This window comes from Gossypium hirsutum, chromosome D11 (genome assembly GCF_007990345.1).
Source record: "Gossypium hirsutum isolate 1008001.06 chromosome D11, Gossypium_hirsutum_v2.1, whole genome shotgun sequence".
NCBI lineage: Eukaryota > Viridiplantae > Streptophyta > Magnoliopsida > Malvales > Malvaceae > Gossypium > Gossypium hirsutum.
In genome coordinates, this window is record NC_053447.1 from 32,608,194 (window position 1) to 32,629,250 (window position 21,057).

Sequence of the window (21,057 nt, forward strand, 5' to 3'; positions counted from 1 at the left end):
GATTGCATTCGCTACGCACAAAAGTGTCACAAGTGTCAAATTTACGATAATAAAATTCATGCAGCTCCTTCGCCCCTTCATGTCATGACTTCTCCATGGCTTTTTTCTATGTAGGGCATGGATGTTATAGGGCCAATTTCTCCGAAGGCTTCTAATGGACACTGATTCATCTTTGTGGTTATAGATTACTTTAGAAAATGGGTAGAAGTCACTTTGTTTGCTAATGTGACGAAGACCGTAGTCTGCAGATTCCTAAAAAGGGAAATCATTTGTCGATATCGTTTACCGGAGAGAATCATTTTAGATAATGCTTTGAACCTCAACAATAAGATGATGAAAGAAGTGGGAGACCAATTTCAGATAAAACATCATAATTCCCCACCCTATCACTCGAAAATGAATGGAGCAGTAGAAGCGGCTACCAAAAACATTAAGAGAATTATCGAGAAGATGACTGAGACGTATAAAGACTGGCACAAGAAACTACCGTTCGCTTTGTATTCATACCGTAGCTCTATGCGGACATTTACGGAAGCAACTCCTTTCTCTCTGGTCTACGAAATGGAAGATGTTTTTCCCATCGAAGTTGAGATCTCATCCGTATGCGTCTTGATGGAATCAAAATTAGAAGAATTAGAGTGGTTTCGAGCTTGATATGATCAGCTAAACCTTATTGAAGGGAAATGCTTGAAGGAAATTTGCCATGGACAGATGTACCAGAAGAGAATGATCATGACCCATGATAAAAAGGTGTGGCGTGAAGGGGAGCTCGTACTAAGAAACATCCTCCCAATACAAAAAGACTTTCGAGGAAAATGGTCACCAAATTCGGAAGGGCCGTACGTTGTAAAAAAGGCATTCTCGAGAGGGGCTCTGATTCTCACTGAGATGGATGGGAAAGAATTACCTAATCTAGTGAATTCAGATGTTGTGAAGAAATACTACGCCTAAAAAAACAAAAAAGATAAAAAAATCAAGATGAAAACCCAGAAAGGGCATCTTGATAAACAGAAAGGATTAGGATGAAAATCGGAAAGGGCGTCCTAATGAAGTGGGTTCGGACTTAAGGAGCAAGACGACTTGAACAGGGAGTCGAATAGTGAATTTATAATATTTGAAGTATTCTCAGAAGCTCGAAATCTTCTACATAGGAAGTCATGCTCGAAAAGATCCTGGATGAAGAAATATGGAAAATTTATTGCGTTGGATATCTAGAGCATTTGTGGCCATTGAATTCACTTTCTTTTCTTTATAACGCTTTCTTTATTGAACTATTCCTTGTCAATTTTCTTTGTTTGTTGCGTTTGAAATAAATAGGAATGTGAGGTATTTCTTTCGTACCTACTGTGCCATTGTCAAGCATCTCATGTTTGATTCATTTAAATGATAAATAGTAAGATGACATACTCTAAACAAAAGGAATGTTTAGCATTATCGGGATGAGAATTTGATAAGTACAAGGGCCCCGAAACAAGAACAAAGTTGAATAGGGGGCAGGAGGGTGATATACGAAGAAATGTGGGCTACTCACCAAACTTGAAGATAAGTACAAAACCTGAGAGAAAAGTCAAAGATTGAGGCAATGAATGCAGTCTCTCACGAAAAAGAGGGCACGTGGCAAACAGCCCAGGGTGCATGGCATGATCATGTAGGCATAAAAGCATTTAGGACAAACACGTGCATATAATAATAACATCATACATGACATATACATGTATCCCAGTAGAGCAAGGAATTTTGGGACAAAGCTGCACGAAATCAATGAAAAAGATGGCTTTTGAGTTTCACCTAATGATTTTTTCGAAACCCTGATTCTTCCAAGAATTATTTTCAATTTCTATTTTTTTCAAAAATCAACTCATAATGCAATAGGTGAATTGAGCCCCGGGCACATGTCGAGGAATTTTTAAATTTCTATCTTTTTAAAAATCAACTCATAATGCGAGAGATTAGTTCAGCCTCGGGCACATGCCGAGGTATTTTTCAATTTCTATTTTTCAAAAATCAACTCATAATACGACAGGTGAGTTGAGCCTCAGGCACATGCCGAGGTATTTTTCAATTTATGTTTTTCAAAAATCAACTCATAATGCGAGAGGTGAGTTGAGCCTTGCGCACATGCCAAGGTATTTTCAATTTCTGTTCTTTCAAAAATCAACTGATAATGCGAGAGATGAGTTGAGCCTGGGGCACATGCTGAGGTATTTTTCAATTTATTTTTTTTAAAATCAACTCATAATGCGAGAAGTGAGTTGAGCCTCGGGTCATACACTGAGGTATTTTTTAATTTCTGTTTTTTAAAAAATCAACTCATAATGCGAGAGGTGAGTTGAGCCTCGGGCACATGCCGAAGTATTTTTCAATTTCTATTTTTTCAAAAATCAACTCATAATGCTAGAGGTGAGTGGAGCCTAGGGCACATGCTGAGGTGTTTTTCAATTTCTATTTTTTCAAAAATCAAATGATAATGCAAGAGGTGAGTTGAGCCTCGGGCACATGCCGAGGTATTTTTCAATTGCTGTTTTTCAAAAATCAACTCATAATGCGAGAGGTGAGTTGAGCCTCGGGTCACACGCTGAGGTATTTTTCAATTTCTGTTTTTTCAAAAATCAACTCATAATGCAGAGGTGAGTTGAGCCTCAGGCACATGCCGAGGTATTTTTCAATTTCTGTTTTTTCAAAAATCAACTCATAATGCGAGAGGTGAGTTGAGCCTCGGGCACATGCCGAAGTATTTTTTAATTTCTATTTTTTTCAAAAATCAAATGATAATGCGAGAGGTGAGTTGAGCATCGGGCACATGCCGAGGTAGTTTTCAATTTCTATTTTTCAAAAATCAACTCATAGTGCGAGAGGTGAGTTGAGCCTCGGGCACATGTCGAGGTATTTTTTAATTTATGTTTTTCAAAAATCAACTAATAACACGAGAGGTGAGTTGAGCCTCGGCACATGCCGAGGTATTTTTCAATTTTTTTTAAAAATCAACTCATATTGCGAGAGGTGAGTTGAACCTCGGGCACATGCCATGTATTTTTCAATTTCTGTTTTTTCAAAAATAAACTCATGATGAGAGAGGTGAGCTGAGTCTCGGGCACATGCTGAGCTAATTTGCAATTGATGTTTTTTCAAAAACCAACTCATAATTCGAGAGGTGAGTTGAGCCTTAGGTCGCACGCTGATGTATTTTTCAATTTCTGTGTAATACTCCAAAAATTTTTACAATAAGATTATAACTTTGATATAATAAAATAAGGAAATAAAGTGACAAAAAGGGAAAATTTTGGAGTTATGTCAACAATGAGAAGTATATTATGACATATTAGTTCAAGAAAGGATTAAATCGCAAAAGTGAGAAAAGATTTGTTGCCCAAGAGTAAATACTCAAAATTTGAGGGGTTAAAGTGTAAATAAGAAAAAGTTGAAGGACCAATGGTGTAAATATTTTAAGGGTGGAATGATCTAGAAACTAAGGAAAATGGATGGATTAGGACCAAATTGAAAAAGGTGAAGAATTTTGAGAGATTAAATCGCAATTTTACCAAATTAAGTGATGACTCAAGGATGGAATTTTAAAAGATCATAAAGGGCAAAATGATCAATTAGAAGAGAGAGAAATCTAGAAGATAATATGATGTTGGAGATATTTTAGATTAAATAAATAAATAAATATTAGTTTATTAATATTTTAATTTGATTTTTAAATGATATTTTATTATTTTATTATTATTTTATTTAGTATATATATATGGAAGGAAAGATGAAGAACCATCATCTTCTCCCATGCATTCCAACGTATGAAGAAAAAGAAAGAAAGAAACTTTCTTTTCTTTACAATTTGGTCCTTTCACCAAAAAAATACCATTTTCATTTAGAAATCAAAAGAATTTCCATATCCATCAAGAGAGAAAGATAACAAGGAGACTATGGGGAGCTAGAATATCAAGTTAGATTCAAGAAATAGAAGCTGGAGGAGAGAGAAAATCAAGTTAAAGATTGAAATCAATATGACAAGGTAAGAACATCAAGATTTTAATATATTTTTAAGTTTGATATTATTGAAAAAGTATGGAAATGATGTTAATGTAAAGTTTTCGTATATATGGTCCTATGTTCTTAATATGTTAGTGAAGAGAAAATAAGAGAAAGTGATGTGAAATAGTGTAGAGAAAGAAACTAAGGGTGTTGTAAACATGGTAATAAACATCTTGCACTAAAACAGTTTTGGACAGCAACAGTAGGTTAACTTTGAAAGATCACCATAAATTATGGGAATCGAATTAGAGGATGAACAAAATATGGAATTAAAGCTTATTAAGTCTAGTTTCTGATAAAAGAAACGGTGTAAGTAATGGAATTTTAAATCATCAAATATAATAAATTTTGTGAGACAATATTAGAATGAATTCGGGTTCCCTTGTTTTGATTTTAGAAAATCATAAAAAATTGAATAAAATTAATTAGAGGCTTAAATTTATATGTTTAAAATCCTGGACGAGTCTATTTCCAATAGAAACAAATGGAAACATCATCACTATTCTCTACAAAGAGATGATTAAGTTTTAGTGAAGAAGGGTTGGAACTATCAGACAGTAGAAAAGAGGTGCCTTTAAAGAATAAACTGTACTAATTGGCTAAACCGAAAAATTCTAAAAATTTTAGGGTAAGAAGATATATGAGTCTGGTTTCACAAAAAATTAGGAGATCCTAATTTGGAATTCTGTAGCTCAAGATAAAAATAATTTAGTGACTATGACTCTAATGTTTGAATAAATTTACAAGTAAATAGTGAAATCATAGATATAGGCATGTTATATAAATTAAGTATTTGGAGTGGAGAGGAGGAGGAGGAATATATATATATGAATGAATATTCAACTAGCATGGATAACTTGCACGTTTTCGGCTCAGGGACTAAATTGAGTAAAAGTAAAACTTTATGGGTAATTTTGTAAAAATGTCAAAAATGACTAAATTGCATGAAATGGATTCTTTATGTATTGAAATTACAAAATTGAATGAAATTAGAACGAGATCAAGTGAAAACATGTTTTAGGGATTAAATTGAACAGTATTAAAATTATGAAAATTTCTGATATTTTAAAGAATTCATGGGTTGTTATCAATATGTATGGGAATAATTAGGCTTTCAACAAGGATATAAATTACAAGAATTTATTTTTCTGAGCCTAAGGATTAAAATCGTCATTAATTAAAAGCTTAGGGACAAAATGGTAATCTTGCCTAGAGCATTAATTGAATGTATCAGAATATGAAATGAATGAAAATGATGATTAAATTTATTTATAAAGATTTGAATGACTCAAATACTAGACTTGAACATGGAAAAGAAAAAAATCAGATTAGTGAAATTGTAAACACGAACAAGTAACGAGGTAAGTTCGTGTAACCTGAATTATATTCTTAAATGCTTGAAATGTATGTTATTGATGTGAATATGATTTAAATGTTCGTTCAAACATTGATATAATTGATAAAAAGGGGGAAGAAATCCCGGTTGAATGAAAGGAAAATTTGATGGATCTTTGAAAAGGAATTGACGGTAAAAAGGATCTAGCCCGGACTGGTGATCCTATACTGATATAGCCCTCCTGAAGAGTATGTGATAAATGGATTTAGCCCGGACGAGTAATTCGAATTAGGGTCTGAATTAAGCCTGGACTGGTAATTCAGATCCAAACTCATTAGAAAATAAGTTTGTCAATATTAAAGTACGCTAACCAATATGGTTGATTAAAGTTTTGGCAAGGGCCAAATTCCTGTTATAATTGAGCTTATGAAAGAGTGGAAAGGTTTCAGTTATGCAATTTCTTATGAAAAGATTTGTTATGTGATACGCCCGTATGAATCCTGCACTTAATTCGGAAATAAAAAAAATTCTAAAATCTATATATATATTTAGGATTTTGCGAAAAATTCCTTATGATTCCGATTTAATCCCAGTAGGTTCCTAATGAATGTTTTGGGCTTCGAGGGCCCAATAGAGGGACGTTATGATTATTTCCAGAATATGAATAATAAATGACTCAGAATTGTTGAAAATGTTCAGTAAACTCCGGTAATGCCTCGTGCCCTATTCCGACAACGGATACGGGTAGGGGGTGTTACATTTAGTGATATCAGAGCTACGATTTAGCCGATTCTTGGACCAAACATAGCATATTTGAAGTCTAGAAATACATGTCATTATATAACCTGTGATAGTGTGATATTTCCCTACTCTGATGAAATTTGTTTTACTTATAGACAGAGATGCTTGCTCAACCGAGCTAATTCCGATAATGTTGAAAGCAATACTCAAATATATGAATAAAAATTTGATTATGATGAATCGAAACTCATAAAGGTATGGACAAATTTTTATAACACATGACGATGATGAATGTTATGTTATATGTGTTACTAAAAGAAAAACATATTGCTACAAGAAATATTGCGGTGATGATTAAATTGCAAAATATATAAAAGTGATATATATGAAGTACATGATAAGGATATTCAGTGAATTATGGATGAATAGTGATTTTTGAAATATATTACATGTATTAAAGGTAGAGAAAATATAAATATAAGGATTATTGGTAAAAGAGTTTAATTGTAAAGAAGTTAAAAGCATTATGCAAAAAGTGTAAAAGTGATGTGCGTGCATGATATAATTTGCCCAAGTAGATGAGATTAGAACTATTAGAATATTAGTAGTATATCATTAAGGAACCTTAGCGCACTCTCTGATTAATAGCACGGTAGTGCTCTCCGATTATTAGCACATTTATGCTCTCCGTATAACACTTTAGTGCTCTCTGTTTAATAGTGCATAATAGAGCACCTCTGTATCAATTCCATATATCCTAAGTGTTCTATTTAGTCTACTGGGCCTCTACTAAAAAGGTAAATAATTTTCGTTACAAGGTAAAGGTTTATCTCTGATTCATGTTTGAAATATTGAATTAAAAATAAATTGTGAAATGAAAGAATAAAGAATAGACACAAATGATAAGCTAAGTAAATATATGCAAAAAGGAACTATAGAATTAAAGAAATAATCAGTTCATGATCAAAAGAAAATAAGGAAATTTCGAGGATGAAATTTATTTTAAGGGGGAGAGAAATGTAATACCCCAAAAATTTTTACAGTAAGATATTATCTTTGATATAATAAAATAAGGAAATAAAGCAAAAAAAGGGAAAATTTTGGAGTTATCTCAACAATGAGAAGTATATTATGACATATTAGTTCAAGAAAGGATTAAATCGCAAAAGTGAGAAAATTTTTGTTGCCTAAGAGTAAATATGAAAAATTTGAAGGACCAATGGTGTAAATATTTTAAGGGTGGAATGATCTAGAAATTAAGGAAATGGATGGATTAGGACCAAATTGAAAAATGTGAAGAATTTTGAGGGATTAAATCGTAATTTTACCAAATTAAGTGATGACTCAAGGATGGAATTTTAAAAGATTATAAAGGGCAAAATGGTCAATTAGAAGAGAGAGAAATCTAGAAGATAATGATGATGTTGGAGATATTTTAGATTAATTAAATAAATAAATATTAGTTTATTAATATTTTAATTTAATTTTTAAATGATATTTTTTATTGTATTATTATTTTATTTAGTATATATATAAGGAAGGAAAGATGAAGAATCATCATCTTCTCCCATGCATTCCAACATATGAAGAGAAAAGAAAGAAATAAACTTTTTTTCTTTACAATTTGGTCCTTTCACAAAAAAATACCATTTTCATCTAGAAATCAAAAGAATTTTCATATCCATCAAGAGAGAAAGATAACAAGGAGACTATGGGGAGCTAGAATATCAAGTTAGATTCAAGAAATAGAAGCTGGAGGAGAGAGAAAATCAAGTTAAAGATTGAAATCAATATGACAAGGTAAGAACATCAAGATTTTAATATATTTTTAAGTTTGATATTATTGAAAAAGTATGGAAATGATGTTAATGTAAAGTTTTCGTATATATGGTCCTATGTTCTTGATATGTTAGTGAAGAGAAAATAAGAGAAAGTGATGTGAAATAGTGTAGAGAAAGAAAATAAGGGTGTTATAAACATGGCAATAAACATCTTGCACTAAAACAGTTTTGGACAGCAACAGTAGGTTAACTTTGAAAGATCACCATAAATTATAAAAATCGAATTAGAGAATGAAAAAAATATGGAATTAAAGCTTATTAAGTCTAGTTTCTCATAGAAGAAATGGTGTAAGTAATGAAATTGTAAATCATGTGATATAATAAATTTTGTGAGACAATATTAGAATGAATTCGGGTTCCCCTGTTTTAACTTTAGAAAATCATAAAAAATTGAATAAAATTAATTAAAGGCTTAAATTTATATGTTTAAAATCCTGAACGAGTCTATTTTAAATAGAAACAAACAGAAACATCATCAATATTATGTACAAAGAGATGATTAAGTTTTAGTGAAGAAGGGTTGGAACTATCAGACAACAGAATAGAGGTGCCTTTAAAGAATAAACTGTACTTTTTGGCTAAACCAAATATTCTAAAAATTTTAAGGAAAGAATATATATGAGTCTGGTTTCAGGGAAAATTAGCGGATCCTAATTTGGAGTTCTGTAGCTCAAGATAAAAATAATTTAGTGACTATGACTCTAATGGTTGAATAAATTTACAAGTAAATAGTGAAGTCATAGATAATGTTACTTATAAGCATGTTATATAAATTAAGGATTTGGAGTGGAGAGGAGGAGGAGAAAAATATATATATGAATGAATATTCAGCTAGCATGGATAATTTGCACGTTTTCGGCTCACTGACTAAATTGAATAAAAGTAAAACTTTATGTGTAATTTTGTAAAAATGTCAAAAATGACTAAATTACATGAAATGGATTGCTTATTTATTTAAATTACAAAATTGAATGAAATTAGAACGAGATCGGGTGAAAACATGTTTTAGGGATTAAATTGAAAAGTGTTAAAATTATGAAAAATTCTGATATTTTATAGAATTCATGGGTTTTTATTAATATGTATGGGAATAATTAGGCTTAAAACAAGGATTTAAATTACAAGAATTTATTTTTCTGAGCCTAAGGATTAAAATCGTCGTTAATTGAAAGCTTAGGGGCAAAATGGTAATCTTGCCTAGAGCATTAATTGAATGTACCAGAATATGAAATGAATGAAAATAATGATTAAATTTATTTATAAAGATCCGAATGAATCAAATACGAGACTTGAACGTGGAAAAGAAAAAACATTGGATTAGTGAAATTGTAAACACGAACAAGTAACGAGGTAAGTTCGTGTAACCTGAATTATATTCTTAAATGCTTGAAATGTATGTTATTGATGTGAATATGATTTAAATGTTCACTAAAACATTGATATAATTGATAAAAACAGGAAGAAATCCCGGTTGAATGAAAGGAAAATTTGATTGATCTTTGAAAAGGAATTGACGGTAAAAAGGATCTAGCCCGGACGGGCGATCCTATCCTGATATAGCCCTCTCAAAGAGTATGTGGAAAATGGATTTAGCCCATACGGGTAATCTGAATTAGGGTCTGAATTAAGCCTGGACTGGTAATTCAGATCCAAGCTCATTAGAGTAATTATCGTTGCAGGGGATTTAGCCTGGACTAGTAATCCCGACAATACTTTATGAGTTTATATTACAGGGGATTTAGCCTGGACCGGTAATCCCGCTGCAAAGATGAGGTTCGCAGGAGTGTGCTCTCTGAAATGAAAATGTGCACACATGAATATGAATTGGCAGACTCGAATTTGTACACTAAAGTGTACCCTTGAAAATCCATCGAAATTCCGAGAAATTTAACGGGATAAAAATAGAAAATGATAAGTACTTAAAATCATGAAATTAAACTTGAAATACATAGAAATGATAATTATTTGATATACTGAAATATGACATGGAAAATACATGTATGTGAAACTTGCCTGATAATTATTCATATTCAAGATTATGAACTGCTACTGGAATAAATATACATTGAACTTATAAAAATTATGGTACATGAAATATTGTCATAATGAATTGAATGATTTATATTTAAGAAGAAACAACAAGAAAATGATATGTATCATGACATGTAAATATGAGACTATCTTTGATACGTTGATACAAGGAAAATTATGTGTATTAAGACGAGTAATAAATTTAAGTGAGACATGGCGAGAAAATAAGTTTGTCAATATTAAAGTACGCTGACCAATGTTGTTGCTTAAAGTTTTGGCAAGAGTCAAATTATTGTTGAATGGTAATATGTTTAATTATAAGGTGCATTGGAATAGTAAGTGCTTAGATAAAAATATAATTGAGCTTATAAAAGAGTGGAAATGTTTTAGTTATGTAATTTCTTATGAAAAGATTTGTTATGTGATACGCCCGTATGAATCCTGTACCTAATTCGGAAATAAAAATATATTTTACAATCTATATATATATTTAGGATTTTGCGAAAAATTCCCTATGATTCCGATTTAATCCCAGTAGGCTCCTAATGAATGTTTGGGCTTCGAGGGCCCAATAGAGGAACGTTATGATTATTTTTAGAATATGAATAACAAATGACTCAGAATTATTGCAAATGTTCAGTAAACTTCGGTAATGCCACATGCCCTATTCAGACAACGGATACTAGTAAGGGGTGTTACATTTAGTGATATCAGAGCTACGGTTTAGCCGATTCTCGGACCGAACGTAGCATATGTGAAGTCTAGAAATACATGCCATTATATAACCTGTGATAGTGTGATATTCTCGACTCTGATGTAATTTGTTTTGCTTATAGACAGAGATGCTTTGTCAACCGAGCTAATTCTGATAATATTGAAAGCAACACTCAAATATATGAATAAAAAGTTGATTATGATAAATCAGAACTCATAAAGGTATGGACAAATTTTTATAACACATGACGATGATGAATGTTATGTTATATGTGTTATTAAAAGAAAAACATATTGCTACATGAAATATTATGCCGATGATTAAATTGCAAAATATATAAAAGTGATATATATGAAGTACATGATAAGGATATTCAGTGAATTATGGTTGAATAGTGGATTTTGATATATATTGCATGTATTAAAGGTAGAGAAAATAAAAATATACGGATTATTGGTAAAAGAATTAAATTGTAAAGAAGTTAAAAGCATTATGCGAAAAATGTAAAAGTGATGTGCGTGCATTATATAATTTGCCCAAGTAGATGATATGTATCATGACATGTAAATATGGGACTATCTTTGATACATTGATACAAGGAAAATTATGTGTATTAAGATGAGTAATAAATTTAAGTTAGACATGGCGAGAAAATAAGTTTGTCAGTATTAAAGTACGCTGACCAATGTTGTTGCTTGAAGTTTTGGCAAGAGCCAAATTACTGTTGAATGGTAATATGTTTAATTATAAGGTGCATTGCAATGGTAAGTGCTTAGATGAAAATATAATTGAGCTTATGAAAGAGTGGAAAGGTTTCAGCTACGCAATTTCTTATGAAATGATTTGTTATGTGATACACCCGTATGAATCCTGCACCTAATTCAAAAATAAAAAAATATTCTAAAATCTATCTATATATATATTTAGGATTTTGTGAAAAATTTCCTATGATTCCGATTTAATCCCAATTGGTTCCTAATGAATGTTTTGGGGTTCGAGGGCCAAATAGAGGGACGTTATGATTATTTTCAGAATATGAATAATAAATGACTCAGAATTATTGAAAATGTTCTGTAAACTCCGGTAATGCCTCGTGCCCTATTCCGACAACAGATACGGGTAGGGGATGTTATATTCTGTTTTTTCAAAAATCAACTCATAATGCGAGAGGTGAGCTGAGCCTTAGGCACATGCTGAGGTATTTTTCAATTTCTGTTTTTTCAAAAATCAACTCATAATGCGAGTGGTGAGTTGAGCCTCGGGTCACATGTCGATGTATTTTTCAATTTATGTTTTTTCGAAATAAAATCAACGCATAATGCGAGAGGTGAATTGAGCTTCAGGTCGTACGCCTAGCTATTTTCGATTTCTTTTTTTCAAAAAAATAAAATAAAATAAAAAATTAGACATTCGAATAAAATTCAGTGCTTTTAAGTCTGTGCTCTATCCCTGTTTCACAGCGATGAGCTAAGAGGGGCAACTGTAATCACTAAATTTTGTCTGGGTCAAATTTCGTGTTTTTAAAAAAAATCATTTTGACCCCAACTTTCCTAAAATAACATTTTAACCCCTAAAGTTTCCAAAAATTATATTTTGACCCTTAAAATTTCCAAACATTAATTTTGACCCCTAAAATTTCTTAAATTTACATTTTAACCCGAAATTTTTCCCAAAATTACACTTTAACCCGAGAAGTTTTGTTATGTTTGTAATATGGTCCTTCTAGCAGCCGCTAGCGCAAGTTGCGCACTTGCAGTCCAGCGACCGGCCTAGGCTCATGATGGCCTCCCTAGCTACTTGCAAATAGTAAAAAATCAATTATAAAAACACCAAGAAGAAACCAAAAACAGGGGAAATGAACAAAATAATAAAATAGAAAGGCAATCTAAAAAAAATAAAAACCGCAAAGAAAAAAAAACTTCAAAAACTCAGTTTCCCCTTACCACCGCCGTGGCCATCGAAGGTTGAGGAGCATCGAGCGATGGACCGGAGCGGGGCAGCGACGCCTTGAAGCCTTTCAGGTATTCAAAAGAAAAAACAAAAAAAAAAAAGAGAAGAGAAGGGGAAAGGAGGAAAAAAGGAAGGAGAGAAGGAAAGGGAACCGCAGTCGCACCATCAGGCGGAGACGGCGGTGGCAACGTTGAAAGAAAATGGGGGCTAGGGTTTGGAAGAGAGAAAAAAAAGAAACAAGAAGGAAAGAAAGAAGAAAAAAAGAAAGAAAAAATAAAAAAAGGAAAAAATAAAAAAATACAGTCGGGTCGACCCTACATATCTGACCCGATAACAGCCACAGCCAACAGTAGGCCCAAGATTAGTGCGGTCCAACAGCACAATAGTGGCCGAACACAGCTAAAAAAGCAACAGGCCTAGCCCAATAGCCAGGCCCATCCCAGCCAGCCCAGCAGGCCTGATCCAGCACAGCAAAAAAATGGAAAATAAGAATAAAAAAAGCAGGCCAACAAATCTAGCAGGCCTACAGGCCCATTCCTGCACATGCCCAACAATAGGCCAGTTCGCAGCCCAATGCCCCACCAGGCCTGTCCAGGCCCACACGCAGTGGCCTAGCAGCAAGCAGGGCAACCATAGCCAACCCACCAACAGCCCAATCAGCAAAAAAAAAGGGGAAAAAAAATAGAAAAGGGATCCCGAGTCGAGTAACCCGTTTGATCAAGCCCACAATTTTGGGCTTTTTGGTAATTTCCTTTTACTCACTTTAAATTTAGTTTATGTATTTTTATGACATTTTGTTTTTAATATTATTGGCATTTTTAAAAACATTTGTTTTCTTAATTTTAGAAATATTGTATTTATAATTTTTTTAATTTAAATAATTTCAATAAATAAGGCAATGAATCAATTTGACATTAAGCTGTTGATTTCATCGCTATGCTGGGTGAATATTATCGGTTCATGTTAAATACGGGACACCATTCTAAAAAATCGAGAAATTCATCCTCGTGTTTTAATAAAATGTTTATTTTGTAAAATATCAAATTATATTTTAAGGGATATATAATAATATGTAACTTATCAATTTTTTATCGGATCACGATTAAATATTAAATTGAACTCGTATTTTTGAAAATTAAGACAACACACACTTAACGAGATACCAATTTTGGGCGTCACTAAGGTGCTAATACCTTCCTCGTGCGTAACTGGCTCCCGAATCCTAACTGGATTTTGATGTAGACCTAAAATCAACTCTTTTTTTATGAAAATTAAAAAAAATAATTTTTCTTTTTAAAAAAGAGGATTTAGTAGGTGTCTGATCGCACCTAGAAAAAGGATTGGTAGCGACTCCCTTTTTTAAAATAAAATCGTGACTCTATTTTTAAACTTTCAATTATCACTTCGACTAGCGCCCGTGCAAATTTTTTCAGTCGCTACAATGCCAGCTTCATCACAAAGGTTAACACGAGCTCAACAAGAAGTTGGTGAGAGTAGTCATCCTAAATTGGATTCGATGATTGACTGCCTCTGGACGTACTAACGTCCAAAGTGTGACTACTACAGTGAAAGATATATCAATGAGGTGGTATCTGCAAGTATACAGGTTCAGTTATAATATAGTTATAACGGAGTAGGTGAGTACTCCGAGGATTGTACCCAAGGGAGGCGAGTGCTAGATTAATTTTAACCTAAACACCGAAAGATCTAATTAGCACTTTAATTTATTTATAGTACGAAAGAAAACTAAAATGAGTTTTTAGGGTTTTATAATAATAAAATAAAATAACACAAAAAAATAAAAATTCAAGAGATCAAAGAATAGAGTAAATCAAATCTGATTATGTGTGATTAGGTTCCTTTGATAATCCCCATCAACTGTCGCTTCGAGGTCCTCGTCAATCAACTAGTCACTATCCTAGTAGGATCTTTCAATCTTCTACTCAAATAACGAGTCAACAAGGACTACTTATCTTCCACCCTAACAATCTAGATTGACTTGGGGTGAAGGTGTTCACGGATAGGCCATACCAATTTTGGGTTAATTCCTACCTTGATGACTTCCTAGGGTTCTCAAACCTAGGGTTTTAAGTTCGTCCTTTCCCAAACAATTGATCCGTTGAATAACCATACAAAACAATTAATAGATCATACCTCCACTCGCTAATCCCCCATAGAAGGATTAGTTCCTCATAGCTTTCATAAACAATCTGGATTTGATGTAAAGAGAAAATATGATAAATTTATTGAACTGTAGAGTTCAAGAAAATGTTTGATTTGTATTAAAGATGAAAATGAATCCACAGAGTTGACTATCTCTATACATTAGATCTTTCAATATAAAACAAGAACAAACTAAAAATAAACCTAAAACCTAAGAAGAAAGAAAACTAAAGTGAAATTTTAAACTAAGTAATTGGTCCCCATAACATGTGACTAAGAAGCCTATTTATATATTTCAAGTTGCTGTCGTCCTTAACCCTAGGTTAGCTGATGTTCCCGAGCTTTAAGTTATATTGTGTAGACCAAAACACACCCTGGCTCGTGTTTACTTCCTGTCCAAAGTCGATGTTGCGACACACTAGGACCTGTGCCGCGACATAGGAGTCGGTATACTCCTTTTGGGACTTCATCAAGGGTATGTTGCGACAGCCTTAGTCTATGTCGTGACAACAAAGGCTTTTTCGTGATTTCTCCATTCTACTCCTTATATTGCGACACTGATCATTCCGTGTTGCGACATAGCAGCCAATATCTGTTTAATATGCCTTCTAATAGTCTCCTGCACACTTATAAAGTTCATTATCTCACCTTTAGTCCTCATTTAGCCCCTAAGGTCAATAAAAGACTCAATTTTCCCATTTTATTGAATTTAACAAAACTTACTAAAACATAATTAAATCCTAATGATAATGCTTGATTTCAAGCTCTTAAAGTGCGAAAACTAGTTTAATCTGGTATACCGAATTGCGGCAGATCAATATACAAGGTTCTCAAAATGCTAACAAAATCCAAGATAAATATTGTTTAACCAAAGACTCCTTAGGAACATGTCATGACCAAAATAAACTATCACCAACACTTGTGTTCGGGATTGATGTTGGATGCTAAAGTTGACAATAGAATAAAAAAATACTTAACCTGGGCACAAAAAAAAATCGTACACTGAGTATACTCAGTGGTATTTCTATAATCCGAACATTTAAGTATAACATAAGTCATTTTAAATTTATAAGCTAAAATGAATGATGATATGCAATTAACATGTCATCTAAACCATTTCTTACATTCCTTAATCAAAACTAACACAATTTACCAATACTAAACCATGACAAAACAACTTCACATAGCATTTGGCAATTTCAATTCATAAGATGGCACATTCTATTTCAATTTCTAATTTCATGTAGTCAACGAACATATCTATCATTGTTCTAACACATTTCACAAATAAACATTCCTTTTCACATATCACTTCCATTTTCTAACCATTTGCATTTATATGCTTTCCAAAAATCAAAATCATTTTATTTCAATTTGTTTCACATATCGTAGTTCCAAATCCCATTTTTATTTTCCTATTAACATGACTCGAACTCGGATGGATACACAGATCCAACCAACACACCCATTTGGCACCCAATGCCTATCAGATAAATTTGAAATAATAAGTTGTGCCCTATGCTGGTTGGTATAAATCGACAAATAGATGTGTCCAGCATTGCTTGGTATAACCAACAAATGGGGTGCCCAGCACTCCTCGACATGTAGTTGTATAACCTTAAACTCATCCTATCCTATGGCATACCAATTATACCTGACCCTGCCCTAACAGTTAATACGGTAAAATTTCTCACACTTACTTTCAATCAATTCTTCATTTCAATATGAAAATCTCAATCAACCAAATCGATAATTCTCATATATATACACATATAACAACATAGTTCATCATAACATCATCCCAATTTCACATTTCAAATAACATTTAATATTTCTAAATCTATTCAATTTAATCCTTAAAACAAGTAAACAATTCAAACACATCATTCAAACTCATTGAATCAATTATAGCTCAACTTATAAACTTACCATACAATGCAATTTAAAAATGCAACAATTTAGATAGTTCAGATTATAGAAACACAAAGCGTAAACTCCGATCTATTCGTCAAAAATTTTATCTTTCCTTCGATCTATTCATCGAAAATTTTATCTTTTCCTTTCTTTTTCGAGGGATCTGGGTGACGTTAGCTACTGATTAAAACAAGCATACAATATTATCAATACATAGCCAAATTCACATTCAATTTCTAATTTATGTAACTTTTTTATTTTTTTCAATTTAGTCCTTAAACCGATACTAACTTTGCTTTCAAATTTATCCTCAAATTTTAAATTCAAATTCACTAGAGTCCCTATAAGACCTTCTATTTCTCAATTCCACACAAATTTGGAAATTGGTGCATTTTAGTCTTTTTTTTTACAAAATCATCAATTAACTTTACAATTCAGTCTTTTTTCAACTCTAAACTTAAAATTTATCAAATTAACCCCCTAGAACTTGAACTATCTATCAACGGCACCATTCTCAACTTTTAACAGTATCAAAAAATACAACATGGGTCAACTAGCTTAAGCTATCGGGATTCCAAAAACATAAAAATTACAAGAAAATGGACTAAATTGATTAACCAAATGAAGCTTGAAATTCTTGAACCCTAGAACCAAATATTTTCTTCTTCTTCCTAAATGGTTTCAGCTTGCATGAAGAGGAATGAAAATGTTTTGTTTTTTCTTCCCACTAACTAAGTTTTATTTTATTAAATTCATTTATGTTTTATAATATGTTTAATTATTTAAATTTTATAACATAAAAACTAGGGTTAAGCACAATCAAACATTAAGCTCAAGAACGACAATTGACCTAGGTTAAGGATGGCGACCACTCTAATTTTAAAAATAGGCTCATTTAACACATGTTATGGACAACTTTTCATATTGTATAATTTTCTTCTTACTTTTAGTATTTAGTCTTCCCTTTTCTTAAGCTTTAGGATTATTTTCCGTTATGTTTTTTTGCTTTTGTTAGGAGATCTGATCTGTGAAACTCAATCAATTCTGTGTGGATTCGACTTTATCTTCGATACAATTTAGGCTTCGCCTAAAATTTATTTTCTTGACTCGTTATTCATGTTTATTTTTTATATCAATTTTATCATGTTTATGAGATTCACAAGGAACTAATTCTTTTATGGGGGATTAGTGAGTGGAGGTATGATTAATTAACTATTTTGTAGGGTTCTCTTAACGGATCAACTGTTTGGGAGAGGAAGAATACAAACCGTAGGCTTGATGACCATAGGAATTAGGTGGGAATTAACCCAAAATTGGTATGGCCTATCTATGAACACTTTAGCTCCAAATCGGTCTAAGTTGTGAGGTCTAGAGATAAGTAGTTCTTTTTGACTTGTTATTCTAGTGGAAGATAGAAAGATCCTGTTAGGGTAACGACTAGTTGATTGAACGAGAAGCCCAAAAGAATTAGTTGGTTATGATCACTAAAGCAAGCTAATCACCCATGCTCAGATTTATACTATTTACTTGTTGATTCCCCAATGCTTTTTTATTTATATTATTTTCATTATTATTATAAAAATGCAAAAAATATCTATTTATGTTTATTCATAATATAATTTATTTGAATTACTAATTAGATTTATTTGTGTTCAGATTAGGATTAATTTAATGCTCGCCTCCCTTGGGTACGATCCTCGGAGTACTCACCTACTTCGTTATAACTATATTACAACTTGACCCGTATACTTGCAGGCAACACCTGTTTAACATATTTTGGGCAAGGTTTTTACTCTGGACATTTCCACGTCCAGAGGCGATCAAGTTGTTGGCGTCGTTGTCGAGGAGTCAACGTAATTAGATTGATTTTAATTTTTTGCATTGAAATTAGGAAATTCCTAAATTATTGCTATGATTTTTTTTATTTCTACTAGCTTATTTATTCTCTTTTGTTCTAGTGTATGACTCGTAGTAGGGGAACACCTATAGAGCCAGTCACAGATATAGAAAGAATAATTCGTTGGAATCGTCGACAGCAACAACAACCATAACAAATGTAGAACCAACCACCTGCTAAAGGTAATTTACCACCACGAGATAATTCGCTATTCGACACGGTTAACATTAATAACCTAGAAGATCTAGCACCACCACCATAACTAGCTACTAATATACATATAGCGTAACGAAAGAACTTTAAGAGACTATGCGCTACCAAGTCTGGAGCTGGTTCAAGGAAATTTAACAAGGCCGTCAATCACGACTAATAATTTTGAGATCAAACCAATAATTATCCAAAACAATTTACAGTTCAGAGGTACAATGACGGGGGACCCAAATCAGCATTTAAAATAGTTCCTTCAACTTTGTGATACTTTTAAATGCAACAAGGTCACCAATGATGCTATTCGTCTTTGGGTGTTTCCCTTCTCCTTAATAGATAAATCTTTCTCTTGGTTAGACTCACAGGTATAAGGATCTATCAAGACATAGGAGGAAATTGTAGGAAAATTCTTACAAATGTTCTTCCCTATCAGCAAAAAGGTCCAATTGAATAGGGAGATTGCAATGTTCAAACAATTGGAACGAGAAAGTTTTCATGAAGCTTAGGAGAGTTTTAAAAGGTTAATTCAGACATGCCCATACCATGGATTACCCAACTGGTTAAGACTAAAAATGTTCTATAATGGGTTGGATGCACACGCACGATTAGGACTGGATGGAGTCGTAGGAGGAGCTTTAATGAATAGGACATACGATGATGCGTATGAACTAGTAGAAAGTATGGAAATGAATTCCAGCCAATGGCCAACAGTACATTACACATATGGCCAGAAGCCATCCACAGTTAAAGCTGTCTAAGAGGATGATAGATACCAATAAATTATGGACGGACTCAACCTTATAAAGCCTTCAACCAATGCGTCATCTATATATGGAAGAGATAAACCTCTTCCATTACATTAATAATCCTACCGAGGATGTAAACTACATTGGGAGTAGGGTTGGAAACCCTTATTCAAATACTAGGAAGAGATCACTCGAACTTAAGATAGGGCGAAAACCATAGAAGAGGTAATAATCCTAACCAAGTTAAAAATGCTAATTATGAACTTCCTTATTTACAGAAGCCTCAAAAAAGGTAACCCAAATGACCATACAGTATGTGTTCAACACTTAGATTGGATCAAGGGGGAAATGCAGTGAATGGGGACAGACATGAAACAGGTGCAATCTAAGTACACCAATTCCATAAAAACATTGACTAAACATGAAGATCATAGAAGCCAATTAATAAGTATGATGGGAGAAATTAAGAGACAAATTGGCATTGACATTCCTAGTAATGCTTAAAACAATCCTCGAAGGGAAGAGAAGGAGCATGTGAAAGCAATTACTCTTCATTCGGTCAAAGTACTAAGTGGCCTAGAGACCCTAACACACGAGGGAACCAATTAGAGTGCTAAATATCTTCAAGAAGATCCCCAAGAAGCTGACAAAGAATCGAAACCATAGAAGATAGCCAAGTCGGCAGCTGAACTGAGGGATAGACCAATTAAAGAACCCGCACTTACAAAAGTACCATTCTGGTCACGGTTGGAGAAGAAACTAAAACGGGATAAAGATGATTTTGTAAGTTTCTTGAACTTGTTTAAATCATTAAATGTTAACCTAAAATGAATAGATTTAATTGAAAATTTTCTCAAGCACACAAAGTACCTTAAAGAAATTATCTCAAGGCGTAGAAAAATTCAAATTGAAGTGCAGATAGATATAGATGCATCCTATAGTGTGCTAATATCTAGACAGGTTCCCCAGAAATTAAAAGACCCAGGGAGCTTCACAGTACCTATAAAGATAAGGGATATACATTTTATCAAAGCTCTGTGTGATTTAGGAGCTGGCATAAACCTAATGCCTCTGTCTATATATGAAAAACTTGTGTTAAGGGCCTCAAAAATATTCAAATCATATTAGAATTAGCTGATAGATCGTTAGTACAACCTAAGGGAGTAATAGAGGATGTGTTGGTGAAGGTGTGTAATTTCATAATCCCTACAGATTTTGTGATCCTAGACTTTGAGAAAAACCGTGAAATACCCATTCTGTTAGGTAGACCCTTTCTAGCTATGTTAAAATCCACCATTGATCTAGAGAAAAATGAGTTAACCATGAATATCAATGGAGAAATGGAAACTTTTAAGTGTGGTCATAAACAGAGTGGGGAAATAGGAGAAAATTAGGAAAACATTGTAATGAAATATCTATCCTTAAACCTAACCACCCTGAATCAAGGGAAATATTTTCTGTAATCAGTGTAGGTTGAAAGAATA

At 32.9% G+C, this 21,057-nt stretch overlaps 1 non-coding gene across 1 annotated transcript; it reads right to left on the reverse strand.

Annotated features, from left to right (window-relative positions):
• Positions 1-19,271: 19,271 nt before the first annotated feature.
• On the reverse strand, positions 19,272-19,377 carry LOC121223974 (small nucleolar RNA R71). Its single transcript, XR_005921438.1, has one exon. It is a non-coding gene; the product is annotated as a small nucleolar RNA R71 (small nucleolar RNA).
• Positions 19,378-21,057: the final 1,680 nt, after the last annotated feature.